Here is a 16,478-nt window from a genome sequence, read left to right as displayed (position 1 = left end):
GATATAAATGTAATAATAATAATAATATTAATAATAAAGAAAGTCCTAAAAACGCTATTTGTTTGGTCTGGCCTTCCAAGGTTTTAAAATTGTTTTAATATTGTTTTAAGCAGTGTGTTTTTTAAATGGTATTTTTATGTTTTTTTAAAATTTGTTGTGCACCACCCAGAGCCATTGGATGGGGTGGTCTAGAAATGCAATGAATGAATGAACGAACAAATAATCAACCAATCAGACATGAGACTTGATGTGAGCTTATTCATGCACCATGCATCATGTCAACTAAAGGGACACAAACTTACAGTATCCAGGCAGACTTGTATTGTGATGTCTACTGTCACAACTTTTCTATGCTATGGAACCCATCTTCTGGAGACTCTTGAAGCCAGAAGTTCTGTCACTGTGTTATTTCCTTCATAATTACCACAGTTATCACATGATAGTTAGACATGCAAAGTGCCAACTCAAGGCCGTTTTGTACACCTAAATTCATCACTCAGTGTTTCAGCATCACATAATGACTTTGCTCCTACGAGTCCATTGATTGATTGATTGACTGACTGATTAAGTGCCGTTAAGTCAGTGTTGACTCTGCGGTGTGTTTGTCTGCTGGAACCTTTACAGTTGATGGTTGATCCTAAAAGGCAGAAGCTATCCACCACTTCAATGTCTTCATTATCGATTCTGAGGCTGGTTGCTGTACCCATTGTCATTAGTTTAGTCTTCTTTACATTTAGTCATAGTCCCATTTTTTCACTGTGCCCCTTGACTTTCATTACTAGAGCTTGCAGAACATCCGCATTCTCAGCTATCAGAGTGGTGTCATCAGCGCAGGTTATTGATGTTTCTTCCTACAACTTTAAAACTATGCTCATCTTCGTCCAATCCAGCTTCTCTCAGTATATTTTCAGTATATAAATTGAATAAATAAGGAGAAAGTATACAGCTTTGTCTTACTGCTTTGCTGATTTGGAACCAGTCTGTTTCATCATGTTCTGTTGGGACTGTGACTTCCTGTCCTGTGAATAGGTTTCTGATGAGAACAATGAAATGTTCCTTTTCCTAAGGATACTCCACAACTTGACATGGTCAACGCAACTGAAGGCTAGTCCATAAAGCACATATTGACATATTTTTGGTATTCTTTGGCTTTCTCAATTATCCAGCATGCATCAGCAATGATGTCTCTTGTTCCTCTGCCTTTTCTGAAACCAGCTTGAACATCCAGCATTTCCCTTTCCACGTAAGGCTCTAATCTGCATTGGATGAACCTGAGCATTATTTTGCTATCATGTGAAATTAAGGATATTGTGTGATGGTTCGCGCAATCTGTTGAGTCTCCTTTCTTTGGTATAGGTATGCAGACTGACCTCTTCCAATCTGTTGGTCACTGTGTCGTTCTCCAAATTTGCTGGCATAGTTTGGTTAGAGCCTTGACTGCTTATTCTTCTGTTGCCTACCATTTTTCTTTAGCTATTCAATCAATTCCTGTAGCCTTCCAATCTGGTAATGACCAAAGTGTTGATCTAGCTTCATCTTCCTGTACTAGAGATTCTTGCAAGTAGGGAATATCTTCTAGAGTATCTTGGATGTTGATGTCCCTGCTGTACAGATATATTCTGTATACTCCTTCCATCTCTGTTTGATCTTTTCTGAATCAGTTACTATCTGTCCTTTGGCATCCCTTAACATACCAATTCGAGGTTGGAACCTCCTCCTGAGTTCAGAGAACTTTTGGAAAACTTTCCTTATGTCTATTTCCAGTGTCTATTTCCATCCCCAAGGTCTTTACAGATGTCATTATAGTATTGTTTCTTATCTCTTCTAACAGCTTTCTGAAATTCCGTATTAAATTCCTTCATCAGGCCTTTATTTTTCTTGATGTTGGCTTCTCTCCTCTTCTTGGCAATTTCCACTGTCCATTCTAACATCAATTTGGCCTTTAAAGTCTCTCAGTGGTGCATTCACTGTTGTCATAATCGATTCCATCCACCTTGCTGCTGGTTGTTCTCTTCTTCTCTTTCCTTCAACTTTTCCCAGTGTTATGGGCTTCTCAAGGGAGCTGGGTTTTCACATAATTAGTACACTGCCATGCACACAGGCTGTATTTGCATTAATATTGGGGCTATTTGCATAACCGCATGGGTGGGCAGGCATGCCGGAGGGGAGGATAAGGCAAGATTCCATCTACCTTGTCCCAGGTGACTGATCTGAGCCCCTGTGGCATGCAAACTGCACACCCACATGACCAGTGATGCTTGGAGCAGCGCGGATGACTATCTGCACTGCTCCCAGCAACTTGGGTAAACAGAAGCTAGGACTTGTGGTCCTGGCCTCAGAGAATCCTACAGTGCAACGCGCACTGAGTGTGGTGCACTGGGGGATTCCCCAAGGGGACAGGCACTCTAGGCACCCATCTCTGTATCAAGCACCTTGTGCTCTTTGCTAGGCACTCTAGGCACCCATCTATGTGCAAGAAGCTCATGTTGACACACAATCCTGGGAGCCAGGTTAAGGGCGCATTTGCACACTTAATTTCATTTAAGAGCCGTGCTTCGTAGCTGGGTTTAGCGCAGTCAGGATCCGTGTGGATCTCAGCTGTTCTCACAGGCAACTAAGTCCAGGCTTGGCTGCTTAAGTCCAGGCTTGGCTGCTTAAGCCTAGGCTTGGCTGCTTGTGAGGACAGCCTCATTCTGTACTTGCACACAGGTGTGTGGGATATATGTGTGTTCATCCACACCTCCAAAATACATACAGGAAAACCTCGGTATTCATGGGGGTTCCATTCTTAGCTACTGCCATGGATACTAAATCTGCAAATACTGAGGCATTGGGGTAATCCAAATCTGGGGCAAAATATGGCCAAAAATGAAGGGGCAAAATAAGGCCAAAAAAATGGGGGGGGGGGCGCCACAAAATAAAGCCAGGTAAAGTGCCCTACCATACTCTGCAGGTCCAGAAATGCCACACAATGTCCATCAATGCCACACAAGAGACTCAATTCTACCAGGTTTTTTTTTTTGCTTAAAATTGTAGGGTTTTCCCCCCTTAGGAAAGAAACCATGAAGTGGCTTCCGGGGACAAAAGTGCATCCAGCCACCCCTGATCTGCAGATCAGAAGATTTAACCCTTTAAAAACCCATTTTTCCTCGCAAACTCTGAGGTTGGGTGCCACTCACCCAACCGCGGATATGTGAAACTGCAGATTCTGGATACACGAGTAACAAGGTCCTCCTGTACAAGACCTTTGGCCAAGGGAGTAAGTGAACTCACACAGTTTCTTACACTGAACAAATTACCTAACATCAGGAGGCAAGTTAAAATCACCAACCCCTTAAACCTGCCATTGATCAGTCACAAATACAGAAACTATTTACACTCTCCTAACTTCAAATAAAGATCTCCAGATCAAAGGATTGTTTTTCTGTCTTTTGAACACAGCTACTTGATTAGCACATGCATTTGACTGGTACTTCATTTTATGACATCAAAACCAATTAAGTTAGGCAGGTTGAGGAATTGTTTTGTTAGACATAAATAAATAAGTCTCCTTGGGAGCTCTTCTTGCCTTTCATATAAAGAGTAAATCCCCTGAGGTGGGAAATTATAAGTACAGTCTTGCACTAAGTTTCTAGAATGAAACCACCATTAAGACTAATGCATCTATTATTTATATCGTGTTTTCCCTAAGTTTTCAAAGTCCTTCATATACACAGTTTTCAGTGTACTTCAACCCTATCTTTATTCCCATAATGAAGGTAATTCCCTCATGTAAGCGCACAGATGCTCTTAGTCACCACATTACACACCAGCTCTTGAATGGGGCCAATACTAGTCATTGCAGAGAATGTGTGGCTGCCACCAAAAGCAACAGCGTCATTACTGTATGTCATCATCTACTAATGATTAGGGATGTGCACAAAATGGATTTTACATTCTGGTTTGAGGTTGAAACAAAATGCAAAATGCTTGAAACGTTTAGTCAAAACAGTGGCCAAGATGGCTGTTTTGATGAAACAAACTTGAAATGTTTTGAGTGTTTCAAGCACCAGCTTGGAGGGCTGTTTTTCCAGGGGGAGCTGGTCTACCGATTGGGGTCAGCAGGTAGACCAGTCCTCTGCTCTGGACTTTGTGCACTTGCCCGTCTTGGAGGACTGGTGTACCTGTTGTATAAGGTGGCTTCCACCCCAGACGTAGTGCTTCAGCCTACCTCAGAGGACTGGTCTAAGCTGGACGAGTCCTCCAATGTGGGCCGACGCACTAAATCTGGTGTGGAAGCCTGGTCTACCCACCTCACATCAGTCCTCTGAGATGTACTGATACACTAAGTCTAGAGCGGAGGACTAGTCTACAACTGACCCCAATCAGTAGACCAACTCTCCCCAGAAAAAAACAGACCTCTAAAATAGCACTCGAAATGTTTTGACTCAAAATGGGGCCATTTTGTTTGTATCTTGAAACAGGATCTTTATTTTAAGGGCATTTCCTCCATGAGCTCAGAACAGTTGGAATGACCCATTTCAATTATGACTCATTTCAAGCTCGAAACATTTTGCACATCTGAGTGAATGCATAACATGAAGTAGCCATGCTCTGACCTTTCCCAACCCACACTGGTTGCTGCTTTGGTGAAAGGTGTGTAAGAACAAGTACAATGATACAGAAAATAGTCCATAACTCAGTGGTGCTTTACATGCAGAAGGTCCCAACTCCAGTCTCTGGAGTTTTCAGGGGAAAGAATCTCAGGCAGTGAGGCTGAAAATATATCTGCTTACATCATCAAGAAACATTGAGATGCAGTGTGGGCATTTTGGGCAGCCCCATATCTTGTTGTCCCATAAAGAAGACAATATTGAAGTTTTATATGGACATATGAAGATGTTCGATTCTGAGTTGGACTATTGGTCCACCTAGCACTGTAAACTAGTTTTGGCCTGATAGTTTTAGTGGGAAATTTCTGAATTGGTCACATAAGAACTTTATGAACTTGTAAAACAGAGAGCTGGTGTAGTGGCTTCGGCCAGTCTGCAAATCAGGATTTCTTTGGTTTGAATCTCAGCCTTTGCCATGAACTCACTAGGAGACCTTAGGTGAACAACTCCTTCTCAGCCTCAACTCTCCAACTGCAATATGGGAATGAAAATACTTTACAGGATTGCATCAAGATAATACATATGAAGTAATTTTCACAATCAAGAAGCAGTATACAGAAGCTAAGTATTAAACTATTATACATCCATTATAAGTGATTTGTAGGCTACCTGTGAGAATCCAGAACTTTATTTGACTTTTCATTTCATTTTAATCATCCTTCCTCCACTCAAGGCAGTGCATAACAATGTGCTGAAATCAGCTGGAGGAAAAGTGGCAAGACTGGGATCAATTCATCTTAGATTTAAGGACATATGAAGGGTTACAACTTATTTACATTAAATTTATTTTGCCATTTTGTTGCCCATTCACTCAGTTTGGAGATGTCCTTTTGGGGGTCTTCACAATCTGTTTGGGTTTTCCCCACCATGAATAATTTGGTATCATTCTCAAACCTCACTACTCGTCCCCGATTCCACATCACTGATGAATAAATTAAGTAGCACTGGTCCTAGCTTTTCTACCTCTAATGCAGTGTGTTGGCAGAAAGCAATCACGTCCTTTTAATGTAAAAGCTGAGCACATCCAGGCAGAAGGCTTTTCATCCTAGTTCCTTTTTGACAACAAATACGTCAGCTTTCCAAAAACTCTCATGCTGCTTGTCCTCGAAACAAAAAGCTTGCTAGTGTCCTGAAGGCAAACAATGAAGGTGGATGAAAAAGGGAGATGGCATGAATAAAATGAACCGAATAATTTTGGCTGACACTTAAGGACAATAGAAGTTGCAGGCAAACAAAACAAGCATCCTATTAGATGTATGCATTTCCTTTCCAAAGCTAAGCAGAGGAACATAGGGGCATAATAAACTGGAATAACTTGTTCAGCTTACAAATACTAAACATATCTTGCTTACATCTTGGTCAAGTATGGTGGCTGCAGAATTCTGCAAGCACAAGACTACTCCAGATGGGGATAAATGATCTGCATCTACCCAAGGTTTTCCATCTATCAAATATTAAAAAGAAATATCACCCATAGTTGGTTTGTAAAAAGGCAATCTTCTAGGCCAGCTAGACAACTATTTTTGATATCATTTTACCTGTTCCAAGCTGCACTGGGCTGAGCATCCAACTTGTCACTGTTTCAATAGTCTTTGACTTTTGAAGCTGATAATTCATCTGAGGTGAGGGTGGTGGAGAGGATGATGAAATTGCCACATTAAAAACTGTCAAGTTTAAATCAGTTAAATGCATGCTGTTGCCACACAGCCATATATTCATATTAAGTTATGATTATCCCTTACTACACTAATGACCCCCATTGCACACATGATCAAAATAGTAAAGCTACATATTTACCCTGTCTTTCAAAGAAGATAATGTACTGAATGGTTATTCTTGTGCATTTTAGGGTAACTATATCAGGGATTCTCACAACTGGGTCTTCAGATGTTATTGGACTTCATCTCCCATAATCCCCAACCAAAGACCACTGGGGCTGGGGATTATGGGAGTTGAAGTCCAATACAGCCCAAAGACGTAAGTTTGGGGTGATTTAGAAATATGTTAAACAAACAAACAAATAAATAAAAATAAATACCATCTGGGGACCCAACGTTGAGAATCCCTGATCTATATTGTGGATTAAATCTGAGATGTTTCTGCTCTATATTTTGCTTATTGCTCATGTGCAATATTCCACAAGACCACCATATTTTTTTAACTCAGGAGACTGAGGTAGCCCTGAGGTAACACTGAGGGTGTTATTTCACATTGCGTATGTTCAGGTTATATTCAGTGCCATAGGTGTGAGTAAGAAACACTCAAGAGATTATTCAAGTCAGGCCAAGAGGATAAACTTCCCTCTCTGTGTGCACATATGTATGTGTGCATAGACAGAGAAATTGTGTCTGCTTGATTGGCCAGTATAGACTCAAGCTCTGACCTGCTTGGGTGCCAGAGGTTTTGAAATAAAAAACTGATACTCAGAATAGAACTTAATAATAAGTAAAAAATAAATATAATCTTGAAAAAGTCCCACAAGGCTGAAGGAATTGGATATGAGAAGATTAGCAGAGACACATTAAAAGTTATTAAATATTTATGAAGCAGTTAGAAAGAAGAGCAAGACCAATTGGTAACTACAACCATGAAAGACAGAAGAAGAAATTATTCTAAACTTGTTATCCCAGTAATCCTTTTCACTGTATGATGTGTTTTACAATTCTTTATCCCATTTATTTATTCACACAACAATCCCTACAAGGCATGTTAGAAAGATTAGTGACTGGCTAAAAGCCACATACGCAGTCTTCTTGGAGCCTATTATCTCAACCAGAGGTTCCTGGGTAGGAGAGATTTAACCCAAGAATCTGTGGTTGTCTGGGGCACCAAGAGACCTCCTGACCCAACAGCTCCCAATCTGGGTAGCGCAGATCCTTTACCCAGGTTAAAAGTGAGGTAGAACAAAAATGGAGCCCATCCTACCTTTTATTTTGGTTGTCTGTGCTGCCGCACCATTTTATACTGTTCCCGAGCAGGCTTATCATAGAGTCCTGTGGTTTGCAGGGCCAGGCAGAACACAGCTGCTTAGGGATATGCACGGAACCATGGAGGCATGGTCCGGTGCTGCCGGGGGTCTCCCTTTAAGGGCGAGGGGTTTGCACTTACCCTTTCTGCCACTTCCCTCCTGCCGGTGTTCCGAAACATTTTTGGGGTGGTAGCGTTCCTTCCTGCCGCCCCTGCCCCTGTTGTTGTCCAGAAAGACCGGAAGCAGCGATTGCGCATGTGGAAGTTGCATGCGCATGTCATGCACGGAGCGTGTGCGGCAGGCATGTGCACGTGGCGGTGAACGCACATGCAATCGCTACTTCCGGTATTTACGGACAACAACAGGCGCAAGGGCGGCAGGGAGGAATGCTGCTGCCCCAAAAACGTTTCGCAAAAATGGAGCACTGGTGGGGGGAAAGCGGTGGGAGGGGTAAGTGCAAACTCCCAAGCCCTTAAAGAGAGACCCTCCCCCCGCGGCACTGGACTGCCAGACTGGCCCACATTCGAACCGGTTCAGAGGCCTCTATAATGGCCTCCAGACTGGTCCGTGCACATCCCTACAGCTGCTGCAGTACTGAGGGCTGCCTCTCTGCTGCTTGTGCAATGCATTGTGGGATAGCTGGAGGCCCTATTTTCTTATATCAGAAGTGGAGATCATTGCTGCAGCATTCATGCGGGAGTTGCAGAGCCAAAAGGAGGCTCTGGTCATCTGGAAGGCATAAGGTAAGAGCATTCCTTCCCGGCAGCCCATCCCATATAGTTGTGAGAACAGGCTCATGGATGAGCAGTGTTTTGATTACTAGTGTGCTAGTTTTGAGTTTCATTTAGGCAATGGAACAAGCTGTCTACTGAGAATGAGAAACGGTTTGACCAATGGTCTGCCAGGTTATACCTATAAATCATAGACTACACCTTCAGTGTAGCACACACTTTCTGGACCTCAAAAACACACTTCTTTTCTTCAGGACCTCCATGGCCAATGATCAGCGTTTGCTAACTTTGTCGCCCCTTGATGTATCTGTTCCTTTCGCACTACATGAAAATGTAAATATATTCAGTAATGGTCTCTAATTGTAACTATATTTTGAAACCCTAGGAAGTTTAGTAATAACAGCAACTGCAATCCAATGCATGTATACATTTAGGTTGCAATCCTAACACATTTTCTACGATGTAAGCTCCATTTATTTATTATTTTTCTTTGTAAGCTGCCCTGAGCCATTTTTGGAAGGGCGGTATAGAAATTGAATAAATAAATAAATAAATAAATGATAAAATCTAATTCCATGGGACTTGCTTTGAAGTAAACTGGAGACAGACCTCCACAGATGACCTTAACATGCGGTGGTGGTCATACAGAAGAAGGCACTCTCTAAGATAACTCAGACCTAAGCCGTTCAGGGCTTTAAAGGTAATAACTAGGGGTGTGCATGGAACTGACTGGCCCGGTTCAAGTTCAAACCAGACTCAAACCGGACTGGGCCAGTTCAGTCCTGCACCCCTCAACCCCCCCGTTTGGTTCGGTTGGGGGGGTTGCTATTTTGTGTGTGTGTGTGTGTGTGTGTGTGTGTGTGTGTGTGTGTGAGAGAGAGAGAGAGAGAGAGAGAGAGAGAGAGAGAGAGAATGGATGAACTTATGCCCTCTGGGACTTGGTCTAAGTGGCAGGGGGTCTGCAGGGGTTCCTCATCTCCCCCACTGGCCTCTTTGCCTCCCATACATAGAACTTACCCCCTTCAGGGACTTGCTCTAGGTGGTGGGGGAGTCATCAGGGTTTTCCCCTCACTCCACTGGCCTCCTTGCCTCCCAAACCAGCCCGTTGGACTGGCTCTTAGGTCTGTTCAAGGCTTCCCCCTCTGGTGTGGAAGCCATTGCGCAGGCTGCTGCGTGGCCCTCAGAGGCCAATTGTGCAGGTGCGGCAGCCTCCAAGACGGCCACTGCTCCGGAGGGGGAAGGCTCAAATGGGCTGAAGAGCCAGTCCAACGGGCCAGTTTGGGAGGCAAGGAGGCCGGCGGAGTGAGGGGGAAACCCTGCTGACTCCCCCACCACCTAGAGCAAATCCCCAAAGGGGGCAAGTTTATATATCGCAAACCTCCCAACCAGACCGAACAGGGGGTGGTTCGGTTCAACCCTGAACAGTCAAAGTGAACCTTTCATAAACAGCACTTTGTATTTTGTCTAGAAACATATCAGCAGCCAGTGCAACCATTTCAAATCAGGCATAATATGGTCTCTCCAGGTTGCCCCAGAGGCGATCTGGCTGCCGCATTTCGAACTAATTGAAGTTTCTAAACTGTGTACAAAGGCAGCCCCAAGTCGAGCGCATTGCAATAGTTAATTATGAGGTTGTTCTCACAGGCAGCCTAACCCAGGTTAGGGAAGCCCAGCCTGGGTTAGGCTACACATGAGAACCGCTGCGATTGGGCCCAATCCTGGTGGGACAGCATCACCTAGCCCTGCTTTCAAACCAGGCTATTCGCCAAGGTTAAGGGAGCAAGCACTCCTTAACCCAGGCTACCGGATTGTGTGTTTCCTGGGGCCAATGTTTAGCCCCAGCAGAAAGAGACGGGTGCCTAGAACTCCTGTCTCCTGAGAGGATCCCCCAAAACATTGCACATTGTGGGATCTCCAGAGGCTGGGACATGTCGTCCTGGCTTTCAGAGTTCAGCGCTGCAGGCATGCAGCACAGATTGTCTGAAACATTGGAGCAGTTGTCTGTGGGGAAGGAAAGTTGAACCAGCCTTCCCATCCCAACTGCCGCCCCACCCACCCGGTCATGTGAACAACCTCTATATATAGAAATAAAATTGTACAACCATGGTAAATACAGTTATTTTGGTAAACCCAGAAGTTAAAAAAAATTAAAAATGCACAATAAGATCTTCAATTACTCAAACGACAATCTGCAGCATGAATTTCAAATAAGACTGGCAGAATTTTGATTCCACAAAAGAACAACTACATATAATTGCTTTACTGCTGTTGCAAGCCACTTAGTTATACAGACGAAAGGGTGCTGTTTTTTATTTAACTAATTTTAATTTCCAACTCAAATCTAAGCAAAATCACCTTCCACTGCTTCATCTCCATCCATCCATTCATTCATTCATTCATTCATTATATCACCCTTCAAAAAAAGACTCTGGCAGTTTACAACAAAATAAAAACAATTAAAATCAACTAACAGTTAAAATCGAAACTATAAAAACAGCATAAAACTAATTTACAGTTAAAACATTTAGTTAAAAACTCTGGAGAACCAGGCTGAACACTTACAGCAGTTAAAAACAATTTACAAAAAATTAAAAACCTTGAAAGCCCAGGCCAAACAAATAGGTTTTAAGGGCTCTCCTGAAGGCCAGCAATGAATTCCAATTACGGATTTCTGCCCGGAGTGCATTCCACAGCCCCGGGACAGCTACAGACAAGGCCCACCTCTGAGTTGCCACTAGACGAACCGGTGATAACTGGAGATGGACCTCCTTGGATGACCTTAACATGTGCTGGGGGTCATGTAGAAGAAGGTGCTCTCTAAGATAACCTGGACCTGAGCCATTTAGAGCTTTAAAGGTAATAACCAGCACTTTGTATTTTGCCCAGAAACATACTGGCAGTTAGTGTAACTGTTTTAAGACAGGCATAATATGGTCTCTCCAGGTTACCCAAGAGATCAATCTGGCTGCCGCATTCTGAACTAACTGAAGTTTCCAAACTACATACAAAGGCAGCCCGACGTAGAGTGCAATGCAATAGTCGAGCCTGGAAGCTATCAGCTGATGCACCACTGTTTTGAGGTCATCCTCTTCAAGGAATGGGTGCAGCTGTCGAATCAGCCAAAGCTGATAGAAAGCACTTCAGGCCATGGCCTCTACCTGAGATATCAGGGTGAGGCCTGGGTCCAGGATTACTCCCAAGCTGCGCACCTGCTCCTTCTGGGGGAGTGTAACCCCATGCAGCACAGGAAGCTCTAAATCATCCCTCAAATTCTGAGCCCTTACAATGAGCACCTCTGTCTTGCTCGGATTCAGCTTCAATTTGTTGTTCCTCATACAGCCCATTACTGCCTGTAGGCAGGCATTTAAAGGATGAGTGCAATTTCCTGATGATGAAGATGAAAAGGAGAAGTAGATTTGGGTGTCATAGGAACATAGGAAACTGCCATATACTGAGTCAGACCATTGGTCTATCTAGCTCAGTATTGTCTTCACAGACTGGCAGCGGCTTCTCCAAGGTTGCAGGCAGGAATCTCTCTCAGCTCTATCCTGGAGAAACCAGGGAGGGAACTTGAAACCTTCTGCTCTTCCCAGAGCGGCTTCATCCCCTGAGGGGAATATCTTGCAGTGCTCACACTTCTAGTCTCCCATTCCTATGCAACCAGGGCAGACCCTGCTTAGCTATAGGGACAAGTCATGCTTGCTACCATGACCAGCTCTCCTCTCCTAAGACCAGCTCTCCTCTCCTGTCATGCATACTGATAGCACCCTGCACCAAATCTGCTGATGACCTCACCCAGCCGTTTCATGTAGATATTAAAAGGCATTGGTGACAGAATGGAGCCCTGCGGGATGCCATATAACAGCTCCTGTTTTGAGGAACAACTGTCACCAAGCTCCACCATCTGGGATCTACCCGAGAGATAGGAGCAGAACCACTGCAAAGCAGTGCACCCTATCCCCAACTCCCCCAGGTGATCCAGAAGGATACAATGGTTGATGGTATTGAACGGTAAGGAGAGATCCAAAAGAACCAGCAGAGTCACACTCCCTTTGTCTATTCCCCGGTAAAGGTCATCCATCAGGGCAACAAAGGCTGTCTCAACCCCATAGCCAGCTCTAAAGCCACTTTGAAATGGGTCTAGATAATCAGTTTCCTCCAAGACCACCTGGAGCTGGTTGGCCACAACCCTCTCAATTACCTTTGCCAACCATTGATCTATTGGAGATTGGCCTATAACTATCCATCACTGAGGTATCCAGGGAAGGCTTCTTAAGAAGAGGCCTAACTATTGTCTCCTTCAAACATGGAGGCACCCTACCCTTCCTTAGCGATGCATTTATGATAGTAACTAGGCCACCTCCAACAATCTCCCTGCTAGATCGAAGCAGCCAAGTCGGGCAAGGGTCCAGAGAACAAGTGGTAGGCCGCACCGCCCCAAGCAGCTTGTCCACATCCTCAGGAGTCACAGATTGAAACTGATCCAACCTAACACTGCAAGAGGGATTGCTGGACACCTCCTTCATAGACCCTGCAGGAATAGTGGAGTCCAAGTCATCCTGAATACAGGAGATTTTGTCCGCAAAGAACCCACTAAAAGTGTCACAGCAGAGCGCCTCCAGGAACTGATTTGAAGCAGAAGGAGCAGAAATTATACTCCTCACAACCCGGGACATCTCTGCCAAACATGAATCATGCAATGCCCCCTGCAAAGTCTCAAATGGGAGGGGAGTTTGCAGGTTACCTGCTTCCCCCCATTTTTCTGATTAAATGAGCCACAAAATGGCTACTGTGAACAAAATGTTGGCCTGAAGTTACCTCAGTGGTCATTTCTGGCCTTCTAGGAACAGTGGATACATGGGTTTTAACCCTTTCATATCCACAGACTATGAGGTAGGGTGCCTTTTTGTGGACCGCAACTATGCGAAACTGCGTAAAGTGGACTTCATAAAGTAAATGAATTGTCCTCCAATGCCAATTCATTCATTCATTCATTCATCTTATATACCACCCTTCATAAAGTAGCTCAGGGTGGTTTACATTAAAATCAAACACACATAATAAAACAATTAAAATAAAAAAATATTTAAATCAGATTAAAATTTAAACTAAAACTAGATATCGTTAAAAGCCAGGCTAGAAAAATGCGTCTTAAAGGCTGAAGAACTCCAAGGAACATGTGGTCCTATTTAAAATACAAAATAAATAAAATACTAAATATTAAAAATCTTCCATGTGGTCCTATTTAAAATACAAAATACATTTGTTCTTGAAGGCATTTTTTAGTAGCTTTCTCTCTTCCACAGAACCAAGTAAACTCTCATCTCAATTGGTAATATGCTGGTTTCAGCTCTAAGCAGTATATTACATGTACCATCCCAAAATTTATCTTTTGGATTATTTCTAAGTCAGCTAGTCCAAAGTGTCACCATAATTCAATATCATATAAAGTATAAATCACCTATCCTAGCTTCTTTTGAGGTCATACACATAAAATCCACTTCTTTATGCTTTCGGCCTCCATTCAAGACTTTATAATTTAAGTAATGTTTAGAAAGTTTGCCCAGCTCCATTTATTCTACAGTTTCTCAATTTCCTTAGAGATGAAAAGGAGAAGGTTTCTCCTGTTTGACTAATTGTCAGTTTTCTCCTGGTTGAGTAACTGGATCCTGGCCTTTTATCTTTCCCAATATGGGCATCAAAATCTCATCAAAGAACTGTAATTGAATGTGGGTACCATTCTTCCAACTCTTCCACTACATTCTCTTATTGTAGTCCACATCAGGTGTCCCTTTGTTACTGTAGGAGCATGTTAATCTGCATATTCAATAGTCATATCTAACTATATTTTGAAAGTAAGACTTTTTGTAATAATTACTATTGCAATCTACATATTGTTAGTACTAATTGTACTGCTTAATAAAAATACATTTGCCAGTTTTTAAAAAACTCTTGCTCATTACTTTTCCAACTTTAATTAACTGAATATATAATATCCAACCTTGAGGTGAACTCAATAACTGGACAGAATTGCATAAGCTTACTGAAGTTATTTAAAGCTCTTCAATAATTAGTGTGATTCATTCTTACAAAGGAAATGCTACATTCAAAAAAAGAGAGAGAGGTTAATTTTAATTGCTCTATTTTCTTTTTAAAATATTTAACTTTAATTTCATATTTCATCCTACAGAAAGCCAAGTGGAGCGTGTGATCAAATACATTGATGCCATTAGATACAATTGCCTTTATACAACTATACAAGGTTCTACTGCTGCCTGAAGTTATTTTAACAGAGGAAAATCCTTTACTTTCCGGACAGTAATTTTCACACACCTTGGTGCAGGTCTTGTTGCATTTAAAGGATATTTATTTACTCGTGACTAGTTGGGCCAGAAAATGCATTGGGATGCAGATAAGAATATGTACCCCATTAAAAAATAATTCAGCATGGATAGGTAGCATTACAATCATTTGTAGTGATTATCATGCCAAAATTCAGAAAAAGTAACCTCATAATGGAAAACTTTAAATTCCCTCCACTGGGCTTTTATGAGCATGCCCAAACACCAATGAAGTGTTTGGCTCACTCATAAAAGGTACATCCAGTAGCATCACCCCACTGCCACAAAGTTACCCCTTTCCCTTTCCATTTACTTGGTAGCTGTGGTAATCAAGAGACTGGATATTTCTGTGTAAAGGCGTCTTCCCTGGCACCTAGAACAGTAAGATGGCAACGTTCCAGGTAGCAAGGACTGGAAAGATTGGGACAAATATCATAGACCTTGGTGCAGATAATAGACTGAGGGTATGCTCTGGATCAGTGTTTCTCAACGTTTTTGGAGTCATGGACCGCTACATTATTCGCACAGAGTTTCCAGGACTAGCAGTTAGTAAGGGGGTCGCCTCCCATCACCCCCAACCCTACCCCCGGCACCCCCCGAAAAACAAGGAAGCGGAATGAACATTATCCAGCAGCAAGGGCTACCTGGAAATGAACTCCAAAGAGTTCCTGCCGGCCCCTGCTGGCCCAAAATAGTTTTTTTGTGGGGAGTGATTTTTCTTTAGTGATGCCTCACAGACCGGTACCCAACACCTTGCGGACCGGCACTGGTCCATGGACCGGTGGTTGAGAAACACTGCTCTGGATAATAGCTGGAAGCATGTAAGTATATGTACTGGTTTCTGGTACAAAGTGGTGTTTATACCCTCGTCACTCACATTGTTATGCTGTGATGTCTAGAAAGTGGATTTTCTGAATTGAGTGCTCCAGACTTCTTATTGGTGGGGTGGAAATCATTCTGGAATTTCTCACAGGTCTTTCCCCCATAGGTCCAAATGATGATGTCACTGATGTATTCCAGGCAGAGGAGAGCCACTGGGTGAGAAGAGCTGTGGTTTCCTTAGCAGGGCCAGCGTCAGGTTACACTGAGATCTGGGCAAAGCTAGGCCCTGGGCCATACCCTCCTCATGGTGTGTTAGCACCTATCTCAGACTACTGGTGAGGTGGGTGAAGATGTAGTATTGCCATTCCTTCCTTCCAGAGACTGGTGATGAAGCACTGCTGAATGGACCTGAGAGAAAGCCCATTGGTCAAAGGGGGAGGTGGGGCAGCAAATGTGAAAGGGCATGCCTGCATATTTTTCTTCCTACACTGCTATAGGAAGTGTTGATCCTTTTGCTGTTCCTAGTTAGGCCTAAGAGTAATGGTCTGTAGTATGCGTGGGTAAGGAGGTGGAGAGCTTGTGCCAAAATAAATGTGTGAGTTTTAAGATGCTATAAGAAACACTGTGTTTTGGGGGCATATATTAATATGGCTATGCTGCTGGAATTTTCCCTTTTAAATTAAATGATTTCTCAGGTGAGTGCCCTCACTTTATTTTTTGACACATTTTGAAAAATGCTGGCTACACTGAAGATATTCTGGCTGTACTGAAGAGAAAGATGGAACACAAATTCTCTTTTTTCTTTTTCATAAAGATTCATAAATGAGGAGACATCTGTAAAAAAAAATGGAAGCTTTCCCGCAAGCATTTATTTTAATGTGTTTGTAAAGAATTGCTTTATTCATCTTGAGTTCTGCATGTAAACAGATATTACACATGGGCTAATGAACATGAGAAGTAAAGC

At 42.9% G+C, this 16,478-nt stretch overlaps 1 protein-coding gene and 1 long non-coding RNA gene across 2 annotated transcripts in view; both read right to left on the bottom strand.

Moving 5' to 3' along the window:
* SYNPR (synaptoporin) overlaps positions 1-16,478 on the bottom strand; it is a 254,174-nt gene that overhangs the window by 122,689 nt on the left and 115,007 nt on the right. The gene's annotated exons all lie outside the window — the stretch shown is intronic.
* Positions 5,281-8,671, bottom strand: LOC128346181 (uncharacterized). Its single transcript, XR_008316823.1, has 3 exons — positions 8,533-8,671; positions 6,191-6,269; positions 5,281-5,781 (listed from the first exon to the last, which is right to left on the bottom strand). It is a non-coding gene; the product is annotated as an uncharacterized LOC128346181 (long non-coding RNA).

This window comes from Hemicordylus capensis, chromosome 2 (genome assembly GCF_027244095.1).
Source record: "Hemicordylus capensis ecotype Gifberg chromosome 2, rHemCap1.1.pri, whole genome shotgun sequence".
NCBI lineage: Eukaryota > Metazoa > Chordata > Lepidosauria > Squamata > Cordylidae > Hemicordylus > Hemicordylus capensis.
Note: the sequence above shows the minus strand (reverse complement) of the source record. Positions and strands in the feature narration are given on the sequence as shown.